Below are 14,947 nucleotides of genomic sequence, written 5' to 3'. Positions count from 1 at the left end.
TATTTGACTCATTTTTATTGTCATTCTTATTGTTGTAATAAGCAGGGCTGAAGGCTATTTTATTAGCTAAAGCATATGCCTATTTCTTGTTCCGACTACATGGGATGATACTTTGATGTCTATGGTTGATGCCACATGCTTGGCTATGCTCCCAGCATCCTTTTGGGCTTCGATTGAGCTCACTTTTGCTCAGTCTTGACTATCATTTTATTGTTATGCATACAATGCATATCAAGCTTTTAATAGGGACAGTCTATGCTTAATGCTCTTTCATGTTATTTGGGCATTCTATCGGATGTATTGGTACATGAAATTGGAGCTCTGTGCTTCATATACTATTGAATGCATTTGAGCTTTGATTTGAGCTTAGGACATTTGACATTGGTTGTCAATTACTTCATTGGATACTTTAGAGGTCCATGATCTTACGAGCTTGAATCTTTCATTGGGTCTTATACTCTCGACTTTGTACTTGATGTATCTTGGATGCTTGGTTGCCACTCACACGAGGATTTAAGCTTTGTTTGCTCATCTAGCATTTGACTTTTATTCTAATGGAAACCACTTACTTGACACTTGGATGTTACATTGAACTTTGGAGTTTATTTGCAGTTAAGCTTGAGCTACTTCAACTTCTGCTCGCATATTGTAGGTTGTTTTGTATTAGTGGTTGCCCCTGTTTGGCGTTACTTTCTTATTGTTGTAGCTCATTTTCAACATGTTGTAATTGCATACTATTGTGTTATTTATGAGAGCAGTCCCCTCCATTTGATGCTATTTTGGTCATAGTTTCTGGATGCTCATTATTTGGTATGTATCTCTTGTTTTAAGCTTGTTTTGGCAGTGGTTTTGGGGTTGTTTGTGGGTATTTCAACATCCAGTTTGGTATATACTATGCCTCTTTTTCCTACAGTACGATTGATCATTCAAATGACAATGCCATCTTCAACATTGAAAAGTTGGATGATAGTAATTATGGCTATTGGAAGACCCAAATTTGACAGGTTTTGGTGTAGAAATATAAGATAAATATCAGATTAGGCCAATCAAATGCAAGAATATTAAGCCTGAAGGCCAAGATTGTTGAGAATTAGAGTTTGCAGCAGTAGAATGTGTGCACAAGAGGGAGAAGAGAGCTCAAAGTACAAGAATGAAATCTTGCTTACTAAGTTGCTTAGAGTACAACTTGGGTACACTCTCTCACAAATGATAGTGACCCATAGGCTATTTATATAGCCCTTTGCTAGCTAGGGTTAGGGTTTCCCCTGCCCCTAGGGCTATTCACACTCATCTCCCCTTATACTCCCTTGCTTACAATGGGTTTCTATACCTGTCTTCTAACACCCCCCCTCAATGCCAAGGTGGCATTGGATTACAAGGCATGTAAGAGATTCCCTCCCTTTTTGGGATGCCTTTATAAATCAGGCTTACAAGGTTGTTTTAGGTAGATGATTTAAATAGTCAAAACAGTCGATCTTCAGATGAATTGGAGACATAGTTGGCCACCAATTCTTTGGGTATTTCAGGAGTGTTGGGGCATTTACTAGTGATATGCCCTGTCTTCTTGCATTTGTTACATTTCATCTTCTCGGGATACTTCTTCCACCAGTTGTTTACAAGATGTCATTTTTTCTTACAGAAAGAACATTTAGTGAGAACTGTATGAACCAATACTTGTTCACGAGAATTTGAAGTTGCCTGACTATTGTTGCTTTCTTTGTGGTTCCTCTTTTCTTCATCCAAATAGGATTGAATGGTACTTGCCAAAGTAGGATCTGGAATGTTGGTGAGAGTGGTTACAAGAGTAGGAAACACATATTTTACAGCTTTTAGGAGAATAGCAATAGCATCTTCTTCATGTATTGGAGCTTGTACAGAAGCAAGCTGTGCCATAAGACCCTTCATATGAGAAATGAATTTTCCCAAATCTTCTCCTGAACGATATTCCAAGCTAAAGAATTCAATTTTAAGGAAGATTTTAGTATTTTTGAGAGTGGCTCCATAGAGCTTTTCAAGCTCATCCCATTTTTCTTTAACAGTGTTTAGTTGATCAACATGATGAATCAGGGATTCATCTAAGTGTAGCATTATGATTTCTTGAGCATGTTGGTCATCCTCTATATCAATCATATTTGCAGAGTTTACAGCTCTACTGCCTTGAATAAGAGGCCAATACCCTCTCTCCATCATTTTGTATTTTATAAGTACTTGCCATGGGTGGAAATCCTTACCATCAAACTTTCGAATTTGAGGACAGACATCAGCATATGTTGTGGTCATTGGGAAGGTCTTACCACTTGTTAGGACAAGGGCAGTGTCTAGTCCCTTACAAAATTTTCACTGAACGCAGAAGCAAATTAGACAAAGTGAAGTCAAAGTTGCAATGAAGAGAAATGTTGAAAATCATATAAGTGTAATATTTCAAAGTATGACTTTGGTGGTAGCTTCTTTCAAGGTTTAATAGTCTTTTAGGTTTTAATGAAGTAAACCTAGACTGGACTTCAGGCTCCTCCTTGTGGTACGGCTTAGTGGATGAAGCTTGTGTTGGACATGGTTTGTCTATGATCTCAATGCTTGTTGTGCTGATGATTCTGAGGAGAGTACGATGACACTCATGCTATTTATTTCACTGACCAATGTACTTGAGACAAAGTCACTCACTGTATGCACTACACTTCTTGTGCATAATGGTCTATGTGTTAATTTTACACATAACCTTACAACAATATATGAAGAGGAATAAAAAACTCACTGGGTTTTAATGGATGCCCATCAAGCAATTAACATGATGATTTATGATTAGTGTTTAAAAAAAACACTATTGTCAAGCTTAGTGAAGTGCTTGAATGGAACCCGGTTGGAAGTCGGCTTCCCGATGCTTGGTGATGTCCGTTGAGCATGCCCAAGAGCTTTAGAATCTGGAACAGGGTTCAAAGACTCTGCTTCAGTGATTAGAATCACTTTTAATGAAGCTCAGAGTGTAAAAATGACAAAATGTCAAGCTTGGAGCTTGTTGGCTATGGCTGCCCAAAAAAACACAGTTAGGGTTTGGCTTGTAGTAGCTAGCAGAGGTTGAATTTCTCAGATCCCTCTTAGGGGTAGATGGCCCACTAGGGGGGATACAAAAGCCCTATGGTAGCCACCATTAATGCACCTTCTACAGCCCGCGTTTCAGCATGATGTAGTGGCCTGCCCAAAACTGCGCTGTTTTGACTCAGAACGTAATGTCGTCCTTCTGCGCGCCTTATTTCACGGTCCATGGTAATAGACAGCTACGCCTTGAGATGTGGAAGAGTTCCTCAGAAGAAACCAAGAGCTGATATGGCCTCCTTTGTCCTCCCCAAGTCCTCCAATGGAGGTAGGTTGCAAGCAGCTATGGAGGAAAGAAGGATAAGATGAAGAAAATGATAGCTCATGTGCACTTAGTGATAACTGATGCTGAGGGAAGCTGAGGAGATCAGAGATGGCTCTAATACCGTGTTAAGAATCAGAGTTTGCAGCAGTAGAATGTGTGCACAAGAGGGAGAAGAGAGCTCAAAGTACAAGAATGAAATCTTGCTTACTAAGTTGCTTAGAGTACAACTTGGGTACACTCTCTCACAAATGATAGTGACCCATAGGCTATTTATATAGCCCTTTGCTAGCTAGGGTTAGGGTTTCCCCTGCCCCTAGGGCTATTCACACTCATCTCCCCTTATACTCCCTTGCTTACAGTGGGTTTCTATGCGCAACTTCTAACAAAGATCGGGATGTATGGGATGACTTAGATGAGCTTTGCAGGCCCACAGTTATCCAGTCCCTCAACAAGCAGGCTTATTATAATGTTGTCACAAATGGGCAATCTACATGGGATCTTTGGGAGAAAATCCATAATCTCTATGATAAGTAGATCCCTACTTCTCAAATGTATTGGCTAAAGCAACTTATGGACCTTTGTATGGAGGAGGGTGCCAACGTTTCTCAGCATTTGAGTGAGTTTCATGCTATCATTGGTGAGCTGTCATTGCAAGGTATTGACTTTAAAGACAGTCTTCCACCTTTATTCTTGTTGGTCACACTGCTTGATTCTTGGGATACATTCCGTATTACTATGTGTGTAAACATGCCCGAGAATGGGTTGAAATTGTCTAATGTAGAGGATGCACTCTGACAAAGGAGATATGTAGGAAGAATGTGGATGCTTCTCATACTTCTCATGTGTTGACTCTTTGGGGTCGCCATGATGGTAAGTGTGAGAATGATCATCATGGTAGAGAATGGCAAAAGTCTCATTCTAAGTCCCATGGACAATCTCGTAGTAAGTCCATGGATGTAAGTATGATTTGACATGCCATTATTGTGAAAAAGTAGGACATATCAAGTCATAGTGCCATAAAATACACAATGATAAGCATAAGGAAAAGGAAAAAGGAAAAGTTCAAGACAAGTCTAATGATCGCAGTATTGTCCCTCCAGTGTTACGATCTAAGTGGTCAATGTAGTGTAACAACCTGACTCTAATGATGATTACATACTTGTAGCTTTTTCTTTAGATGAGTCACAACTGACTAATGCCTCGTTTGGTTTTACTCAGTGTTGGTTGAATGATTTAGGGGCTTCCTTTCATGTGACCCCTCACAGAGAGTGGTGCTCTCACTTATGATGAGGCCATTCACTATGGTGATAGTCACTCTTGCAAGAGGGCCATGCAGTGAGAGTTTGACTCTTTACAAAAAAATCATACATGGGAGTTGGTTCCCTAGTGGAAAGTGCGCATTGCCATGTAAGTGGGTGTATAAGTTGAAGAGTACCCCATGGATGTGCCAAGCTTGCCTATAAGGCCAGATTGGTTGCTAAGGGTTTTAAACAGGAGAATGGTGTTGACTTTGAGGAAGCCTTTTCTCATGTAGTCAAGATGACTACCCTATGTCTGGTACTAATATTGGTTGTTCAGTTAGATTTGGACCTTTATCAAATGGATGTTAAGATGGCTTTCTTACATGGGGACTTGCATGAGGAGATTTATATGTAGTAGCCTAATGGCTTTGAGGAAAAAAGTAGGCCTTACTATGCAGATTGAGAAAGAGCCTTTATGGCCTTAAGTTGGCATCTAGGAAATGGTACCACAACTTTGATGCTTTTATACATTTACAAGCTATATATGCAGTGATATGGATCTATGTTTATACACAAAGAAGGCTAATGATGGCAACCTTTTGATTTTGGCACTCTATGTGGATGACATGTTGATTGCTTGGAGAGCTCCTGATGAGTTGAATGCTTTTAAAAGTCAGCTTAAGAAGAGTTTTGATATTAAAGACATGGGATAGGTCTCACATATTCTTGGGATGTGCATTATGTGTGATTGCTCTCAAGGGCCCCTTTACTTGTCACAAAAGGAGTATATCCAGAAGGTCCTTCAGTTGTTTCATATGTAGTATGTTAAGCATATTGGTTGTCCTTTGTTTTCTCATGTGAAGGTGATCCAAGTGGATTGTCCACAATTTAATGAGAAAAAGTTCAAGATGGCCAAGATCCCTTATGCATCTATAGTGGGGAGTTTGATATATGCCATGATAGTCACTCATCATAACACATCTTTTGCAGTGGGAGTTGTGGCATGCTGTATGGCTACACCTATGGTAGGCGGCATTGGGGTGTCGTCAAGGGTATCATGAGGTACCTGAAGGACACAACAGATATGCGTATATGTTATGGTGGCCAGGATATAGGAGTCATGGGATACACTGACTCTGATTATGCAGGATATGTAGACAGTAGGAAATCTACCTTTGGCTATGTGTTTATCTTTGTTGGGAGTGCTATTTCTTGGATGCCTAGGGTGAAAAAATGTACAAATCTCTCTACTATATAGGTCAAGTATATTGCAGCCTACTGAGGCTTGCAAGGAGGCTCTTTGGTTAGGCCATCCTGGTAGAAGACCTTGGTTAGGCCTCGTCTAGTGGTAGACCTTGGTATGACTAACGTGGTTCCTACACGGCATTTAGATTCTAAAAGTGCTATCCAGTTAGCCAAGAATCTGATCTTCCATGGGAAGATGAAGCACATTGAGGTGCGATACCACTTTATCAGAGAGGTTGTTTTGAGGACAATTATATTGATCTTGTTAAGATCTCAACTGACCAAAATCCTACAGATCTGCTCACAAAAAGTCTCTTAGCAGAGCGTTTTTTCTTTCTTAGGAAGTTGATGGGAGTTGGATGAGATGACCTCTATTCCTTATCCTATTGTACTTTATGTACACATTGTACGGTGTCACTCTTTTCTTGTTCCATCCTCACTCGAGGCGAATTCACCTTTAAGTGGGAGGTCTTTTGGGGGTAAAGACATATATGCCTAGCCACCCATGTACCCGCACTTGCACACTGCAAGCAGTGGTTGCCCATCACTATTACTTCATTCTTTATTGTTTTGGTGACATTTGAATAAAGGGAAGGCTAGTTACATATTGTGACCATTGGAGTTTCCACATCTTGAGTCTCCCTTTCTTGCTCTCTTGCTCCATCCACCATAGCTCATGCCTCTCTTACTTCTACTTGCTCGTGCTTCCACTTGGGCTTCTCCCTTCAACAAATTATCCACAAGCATGGCCAACTTGATTCTCCTCCCATATAACTCTTTAAAGTAGTCCAATCCTTACTAATTGACCCTTCTTGACATTGAAACAATTAATAAAGCAAAGAAATTACAAAGTAATCAATAAATCAAAGAGTTGCAAAAAGATAATATAATGTACAATATGTATCTTGAATGACCTCCTTTCGCTACTCCCCAGCTGAGATGTCAATGTCATTGCCACTCATGCTTAAGTTACTTTTTACTATCTTTACTTATGTAGCATCTCTCAAATACTTTTGATTCTCCCTATGTAGCCATGATGGTTTGCCCATGCATCCCACATCATCAAAGTGACAATGTGGTGAGTGTATCCAAAAGTTTCTCACTCTCTAGGGTAGGGCCAATAGAGTGCCAATAAAAATGGCACTCTACAAATGACTCCTTATTTTCCTGACTTGACCCCTTTGACTGGTCAGATGGTTGGTTGGGGACCTCCCAGGCATAGCCAAAAAGTGGAGGACTAGCCAAATTAAAAAAACCCAAAATAAAAATAAAAATATATATTAAAAAATTCGTGATTTCAAAGAAAGTGGACAATATCATAGATGGATATATGCTCAATATGCTATAATGAGAAATATGTTCCCTCACATGCAGAGAATGGTACTATTGTCAAAGTTCTAAGCAAGGTTATGGTAAAAAATGCATTGGAAATTTGTAAATTGAGGGACATTGTAGATGGTGTTGCAAGTAAACAACTTAGGCATGTGAGCAACTTGTTTATTGCTACAGCTGCTCAGGGATTATGTGATAAGGTGAGAATGAGTTCTAAGTCATACAGTATGCTTTATCAACAATGTGATAGAGGTTTTAAGTAAGTCTTCAAAATTAAGTGAGTAATGCCTATGCCAAAACCATTTTGTGCGAAGAAGACTAGAAAACAACTAAATGAGAAAGTTTTAGAACCAATTGGTGAGCCAACACATCTGGAAAACACACACATATTGAAGTATGGTTCCAAAGAAGTTGCATTTGTATTGAATGCATTCAACAACTTTGTATTGGATATACGTAGGGTTCATATTGCTATGGTCAAGTTCTATAATATGTCTATGGAAGAATGTAGAGGCAAACTTAAGTTTGTCCTCAAACTTGATGAGAGTGAGATTATTAAAGGGCAAAAACTTGAACATGTGAGTATAATACTTATGAATCGAGCCTTGGATCCCAACATCGATGAAAATCATTCTTTATACTTCAGTGTATAATCAGAGAATGAAATATGGTGACTTGCAACACTTGAAGTACTAAAGGAGAACCATGAAGTACTTAAAGTTTTTTTAAATCTAACTAATATACCCAGTTTTATTCAATAGCAAAATAATGGAGCAATTTTACACATCGAGGGGTTTGGGGACTATCAAGTTGAATGGCATCTTACTAGTGATTTAAAAACATTGAAGTGTATGTTTGGTTTATCAAATGCAACAAATGCAAAATTTCATTGCATATACTATATGCAAACTAGGAAGAAAGGGAAATATGGAAGGAAATAATGGCTTGTCAAGGCAAGACAACAAGGTGCTCCAACACGTGATCAAAAAGTTATGAGAAATGGAATGTTAGTTCTAGTGGATCCAAACTAGCACTCTATTTTGGAAATACCACTAACAAGGGCTCAATTTTGCACATTGCATTTTTTTGTTAGAATAATTAAGAATCTAGTATATGAATATATATCCTTTGCATACAAGATGCAACCTATGTCAAAATTTGATTCTACATGTGAGAAGGTAGAACAAGTCCTTTCTGAAGTTGGATTGTATGGGGGCCAAGTAGTAATTAAAAAAGGACGAGAACGGGCAAGAGTGGAAATATCCCTTGTAAACCATGCTTTGGTGGACCCAAGGCTAGGAAGTTTATATCTCCACCTTGAGATGAGAAAGGAAATATACTTTTAAAAAAACTAGAGAAGTATAAAGCATGGAAAAAGTTTCACCTTATTGTTCCGGATTGGAGCAATGGGGGATGAACGAGGATTGCGAAGGCAGAAGTGTGGATACACCTAGATAGATCAATAGCTCTTTTACAAAAGTTGAGGTTTAGGGATGGTAATGCCAATACATTCATTAGGAAAAAAATGAACTCACAAATGGGCCTTTTAGTCCCCCCTCTCTCTTCCTTAAAACAAGGAAAGGAGGAGAGAAGAATAGTAAAATAATCCTCTTCTCTCTCCACTTTTGCAATCTTGTTTTGCCTTTTTTATATCATCTACAAAGATATACTTAGATTCCTTCTCTCTCCTCATTCAAGAAGTCTTTTTCAACTAAATTTTATATTAAAAAAGGAGTCAGTTACGGGAGTGTGATGCTTTGTTTTCAATGTAAAATGATTAGTAGATACGAGGTAATTGATTTTTTAATTGAGAACAAGGAAAATAAAATTTTGAAAGTTCTTTTAAAGATATTTTGGGGATTTTTTATATTCTATCTTTTGGTCAAAAAACAAACAAACAGGCCAAATTTTGTGTTTTTTGGAGATATTTTTGGAGGCAAAATAGAAATATCTAAAATATGAAAAGTCTTGGATATCCCTACTGTCTGAGCTATTTTCCCCCATATATATACTCTCTCATGGATCTATTGTGACCTCTTCTCTGTGTTTATGCAACCTTCATTAACAGAGTGAATTACTTACACCCTCCTTTCCCTTGGCACCTTTGTGTGCCTCTCTATGCATCTCCACTCTACCTCCTGTGACAACCAAGTAGGCTCCCCTTTTCTATTAATAGTAAAATGAATACAAGAAAGAAGGAGCTGCATATTGAGGTAGAGATTGAATATGCCCCATTATTCAAAAGAACCCAGCATACCAGTGTCAACCCTCAGGTTTTGCAGAGTTATAGGCAAATGGGATTGAAATACGTGGATTTGTGGGTTGATGGGGGAATCTACCCAATTGACCCCTTAAACAATAAACCTCCAACTTTCTCAAGAATCACAAATTTGTTGAAGTATGTGTGCGAGGGTGAAAATGGGTTACTCGATTATACTAGCCGGCTCAATGATTAGGCATTCAAAGTATTTACAACTTGCCAAGCAACCATAAAAAATTTCCATGATGTGATCGTTGCACATAAACTTCATATACAACAACTCATAGGGCAAGTGGTATAGCTGAATGACACTATAATTTCACAAAACAATCAAATTATTTCAATGCAGGACACTACCCATGACATTGGTATCTCATATGAGGAGGCAAAGGCACAATTAGACGACTTGAGAAAGATCAACATCAAGCTAACATAGGAGTGCAAATGAAAGAAGAAGCCAATCGATGAGTTAATTGTGAATAGCGGCCAATGGAAGCGAAGTATCAAAGCATGTAAGGTAGCTCAGAAATAGAACCTAGGTGAGGGTGAGGTTGGATCATGTATTAGTAGATTACTGAAGGCAAGTACATTGGAAAATGCTTTGAGAAATCCTAAGTTTAAGCCTGTGAAGGAAAAGGTGATTGAGTGCACATTAAAAGATGCGTCAAATGAGTTCTCAACTGTGGATGCACAATCTATTTGTGATAGGGCCAGTATTAGCACAACGACTTACTCAAAGATATTTAAAGGTGTGAAGACTGGGTTTGGTCGTGTACTGAAGAGAGATGGAATCATGCCTCTTCCTCAACCTTCAAAGTTAATAGAGGCCGGACGACAACTTAATACAAAGGTTTTGGAGCTGATAGGAGATCTCATGCATGTTCAATGTGTGGAAACACTAAAGGTTGGGATAAAAAATGCATATGAGGTGAAGTTCACATAACTCAACAATTACTATTTAGATTTGTACAAGGTGAAGTCGGCAATTATAATGTACTACAATATGTCTGTTGAGGAATGTAATGGTAAATTGCAGATTGTTATAAAATTAGATGAAAGTGAGGTCGTCAAAGGAGTAAAGCTTGAAAGAGATAGTGTAACTTTGATGAATAGAGCTTTACAGTTCGACAAGAACAACCCAGGGAACTTTAGTGTTCAATTTGAGCACCATGTCTGGTGGCTCACTACATTTGAAGTTCCTAAGGAAAAATTTGAGGTGTTACAGCTGTTCTTTATGCACACAAGCATTCCAAGTATCATTGATCGTTAGGAACATGGTGAGATGCTCTCGGTTGAAGGGTGTGGTCAATACTTGGTTGAATGGCATCTTGCAGGAGACTTGAAAACTTTAAAATGCATGTGTGGAATCTCCAATGGTGCAAATACAAAGAATCCATGCCTATATTGCTTGATAAAGAGGGTGGAAAGAAAGGACGGAAAGAAGAACTGGCAAAGGGTGACAAGTGCTGCACTGACGCGAAATAGAGAAGATCCCACTTGGAAGTCCATCTTTAACATTCCATTGGATCGTATTCACATTTTTTCATTGCATGCTTTTGTCAGAATCATGGAGCAACTTGTATATGAATACATTTGCTTTGCTTATAGGATGCAACCAAAAAAAGAAGCCATTGCAACGTATAGGAATGTGGAGTGAGTGCTATCAGAAATTGGGCTACACAAGCATCAAGTGACGATCGAAAAAGATGAGAAGAGATCAGGAAAATTTGATAACTTGCCAAAAAAGCCTTTCTTTGGAGAAGCAAAGGCTAGAAATTTTCTCTCAACACCCATCAATGAGGAAGGGAATGTCATGGTTCGTAGGCCGCAGGACTATGATGGGTGGAAAAAGTTACATTTTGCAGTTCTGATCGAAGTATTGGAGGAAAAAAAGATTGGCCAAAGCTAAGGTTTGGATAAGTCTTAATAAATTGGCTCCCTTACTTCACAAGATGGTATTTAACAATGAAGATAAGCTAGAATTTATCAATGCTGTGAATAGCTTCTACGAAAGCATTGTGGAAGAATGGAGCAAAAGCTCTATCACACATTACATGGTGCGTACTAAGTTAATATTTAAAAATTGTATGAATTGTATAAAATATTGAGCATAGTTTTATTCATGTGTGATATGTGTCTTTGTAGCATATCCTTGAGGCACATGGGCCATACTTTGCAGAAAAGGGAAGCATCGAAATTTGGTCCACACAAGGGATGGAAAATTCACATTGGATAGTGCGTGGTGTGTATACCAAAGAAAAACTGATCATGGTGGAGGGGTGAATGGTAGCAAACCAATGATCCAATTGCTATCTTGGTGGTATAGGATTATAGTAGCGGATGAAGCTAAACTCTCGCAAAAGAGAGCAAATGAAAGTGCTGATGAATTGATTGCAGACATGATGGAATCACGTCGTGATACTAAAAGAGTGTGTTATGAAGCCTCAAGTGCCAAAGAAAACCATGCCAAGTGGCTAGAGACAAGGCTTCGACAAGGCAGCAAATGGGTTCGAAGAGAGCTAAGATAGTAAGATGAACAATGTGTTCAGTGCGAATGCAATTGATAGTTTAAGAAAGAAAGAGAGAGTGTGCATCTATGTAAATGAGTCTTACCATTTAGGGTTATATAAAAGAGGGTTTCACTTTCTATCTTATTCATTGAGTTCTCACATCTCTTGTGCACGAAAGATGGCTAGGTCTAAGGTAGTTGCAAATAAGCTTCTGCTCAGAGCCCCATATCGTATTCAGCCCCTTGGAGCATCTACTAGCTCAGATGCACCCTTCTCCACCTAACCCACCTTCCTCAAGCAGCCCTCACAAGGGTCCTCCCTTAGCATCCCCACAAGAAACGCAAGTGGAAGCTAGGTACAGTGGCCTTGAGAGAAATTAGGAGCTATCAACGCTCTTTTGATCTCATCATTCCGAAGGTGAGCTTCTCGAGACTTGTTCGCGAGATTGTGTAAGACCTCTACGACACAGAAAGCATGAGGTGGTTTTTGGCACAAGATCAGGATAGACCTGATCACTTCACAAAAGAATTTCTTCATGCTCTATAGTGTGTTATAGAGGTCTTTTTAGTTGACTTGATGACTGATGCGCTCAGCGTTGTGCAATATATGCAAAGCACATCACTGTAACTCCCAAGGACTTCCAACTTGTAAGAAATCTTCAAGCAGTGAAGGATGCATTCATTCAAATGGAATGAACACAATTTGTAATGTTATCTTTTTCGGCATAGTGTTATCATCGTGCATTGGACATATGACTATGTCCCAGTGCAAAATTATTGTATGCGGTCTTAAAATATGAATTAAAATTTTACATTTGTCCTTCGCTCTCAACTTTGATTGTGCATCTTCGCTGTATTTTCAATTCTTACTTACAGTTTTTGTTAGCACTATCAATTTCAATAGGAAAAACATGCAAAAATTTGTCATTTCTTGTTGCAGACTTTACTCCTGATGCCTCTGTATAGTCTATGTGGTGCAAAGTTTCTAAGGGCTAGTAGTTGCGATGTTGATTTCTCAATTATCAATCTATCCATAATTTTGGTGTGGGATAATTTTTTAAATATTAAACTGTATTGGAATGCGACGAAAATTCACAAGCGCACTCGATAGTAGCAAAGAGCCCAAATTATTTAGGAAAGTGGCTTCAGACGCCAAACTTCAGACCATGGATCTATAGGTATTTTTTTTCAAGAAAAAAAAACAACAAAGTGACTCCAGATGCCAGACTTCGGATCAGGGGTCTGCATGTGTTTTTTTTCAAAGAAAAAGGGCTCTTGGCCATCTAACAAGTGCGCATGTGAATTTTCATCACATTTTGATAAAAGGTTATGGATTTATGATCACATGAATAATGCATATGAAGCTGCATCAACCTTGTTTTGGGATTTAAATGGGTTAAAAGTTCATTATTCTTCTTCTTATTTTCACATCTTGCTTTCTTTGCTTCCTCAATTTTTACATCCCCAACCTTTGTCTCTTCTCCGTCTTGCCCTCCTCGAGCTTGCATGGCACGCACCAAGCAAACATGTGGTCGTTTTGGCCTCGGGAAGACCTCACGCCAAGGCCCACCACCTGGAGCACAAGTTGGAGCCTCCTCCAGTATAGCAACAAGTGCTCCCCATAGAGCACAAGGACCATCAAAGAAGAAGAGGAGATTAAAACTGGGCACTGTCGCCCTTCGAGAGATAAGGAGAATCCAACGCGGATACGAGCTTCTCATCCCGAAAAGTTCTTTTCATAAGGTTGTTTGGGAAGTCATGCAAGACTTAGAGCTGAAAGGGATGGAAAGATTTTGGGCACTAGTGTGGGATGGCCCACCAGCAGAAAGGTGGATTGCTGCAGCTATGGAGACCCTATAAACACCTACAGAGGGGTTTCTCATCAACTTGTTCGATGATACACAGCTTGCGGCCATCCATGCAAAGCGTGCCACAATCATAGATAAAGACACAAGGTTTGTAATGAGTGTTATAGCACCATAGCATCTTAGAAGGCCAAAAAATTGTGTATACTATGTCACATTGAAATATTTATTTATATATACATAATATCTCATGCGATGTGTACTGAATTCAAATAATTGAGTAAAGTTGTTTTGTTTTGTTTCTTGAAATGCATGACTCTTAATTTTGTTTAACGTAAGAACGCATCGAAAGTAGTAATACATACGGATACAAGTAATGTTATTGCTTATACACAATTGCAAGTAATATGCATTGAATTATGTTAATGTAAGCGGATGCGTCATTCATGTACCACATATTATCATCACACTGACACAATCACAAGTGCAATACTACACGTTGAATTATGTTAACGTATACAAATGTGTCATTCACGTACCACACATTATCGTCACACTTATACGAACCACAATTTAATTAATAAATATTTATTTATAGGGACAAAGTAAAGTATCTTATATTCATCAAGAAAAATAAATGTGATGGCTGCTACTGATGGTAGATACAAAAAGCCGATAGCCAACAAGAACTCTCAATTGTTCCTTGGCTTTTTCATCGGTGGAGAGGAGGGGCCAGCTTCCGATGAAAATATAAGTTTCTTCTTTGCTTCAAAAATGATGCGCTCCCCCTTCAGCTCTTTCTCCAGGAGAAGCGAATCTGACACTTTAGCAAGGTCACCTAATGTAGCAAGCACACACATTGCTCCACCATGCGTTTGGTCAAACAAGTAAAGAAGCTTTGACTGCTTGATTAGCACCACCTTCTCCAAGCTAGATGTCATAGGTATCACTCAAAAAGGTCCAAGCTTGGATTTTCATTATTATTTCTTACCCTCGTGGTGAGCACTTCTTATGGAAGACCACCAAATCTGCAACAAGGTTGCCAATGTACTCCTTTAGAGTTGAATCCTTTTGTCAATCTGCATGTCGAGATCCTCCTTGCCTTGATGCAAACTCATCTATATATAGTACGTCTTGAATGACAAAGTCAAATCAAACAATATATTTAGGGACTAATCTAGAGTTATTAGAAATCAATGA

This window comes from Lygodium microphyllum, chromosome 6, assembly GCF_053477565.2.
Source record: "Lygodium microphyllum isolate KBCC chromosome 6, Lygodium_microphyllum_v1.1.10, whole genome shotgun sequence".
Classification (NCBI taxonomy): domain Eukaryota; kingdom Viridiplantae; phylum Streptophyta; class Polypodiopsida; order Schizaeales; family Lygodiaceae; genus Lygodium; species Lygodium microphyllum.
This window is presented reverse-complemented; position numbering follows the sequence as displayed.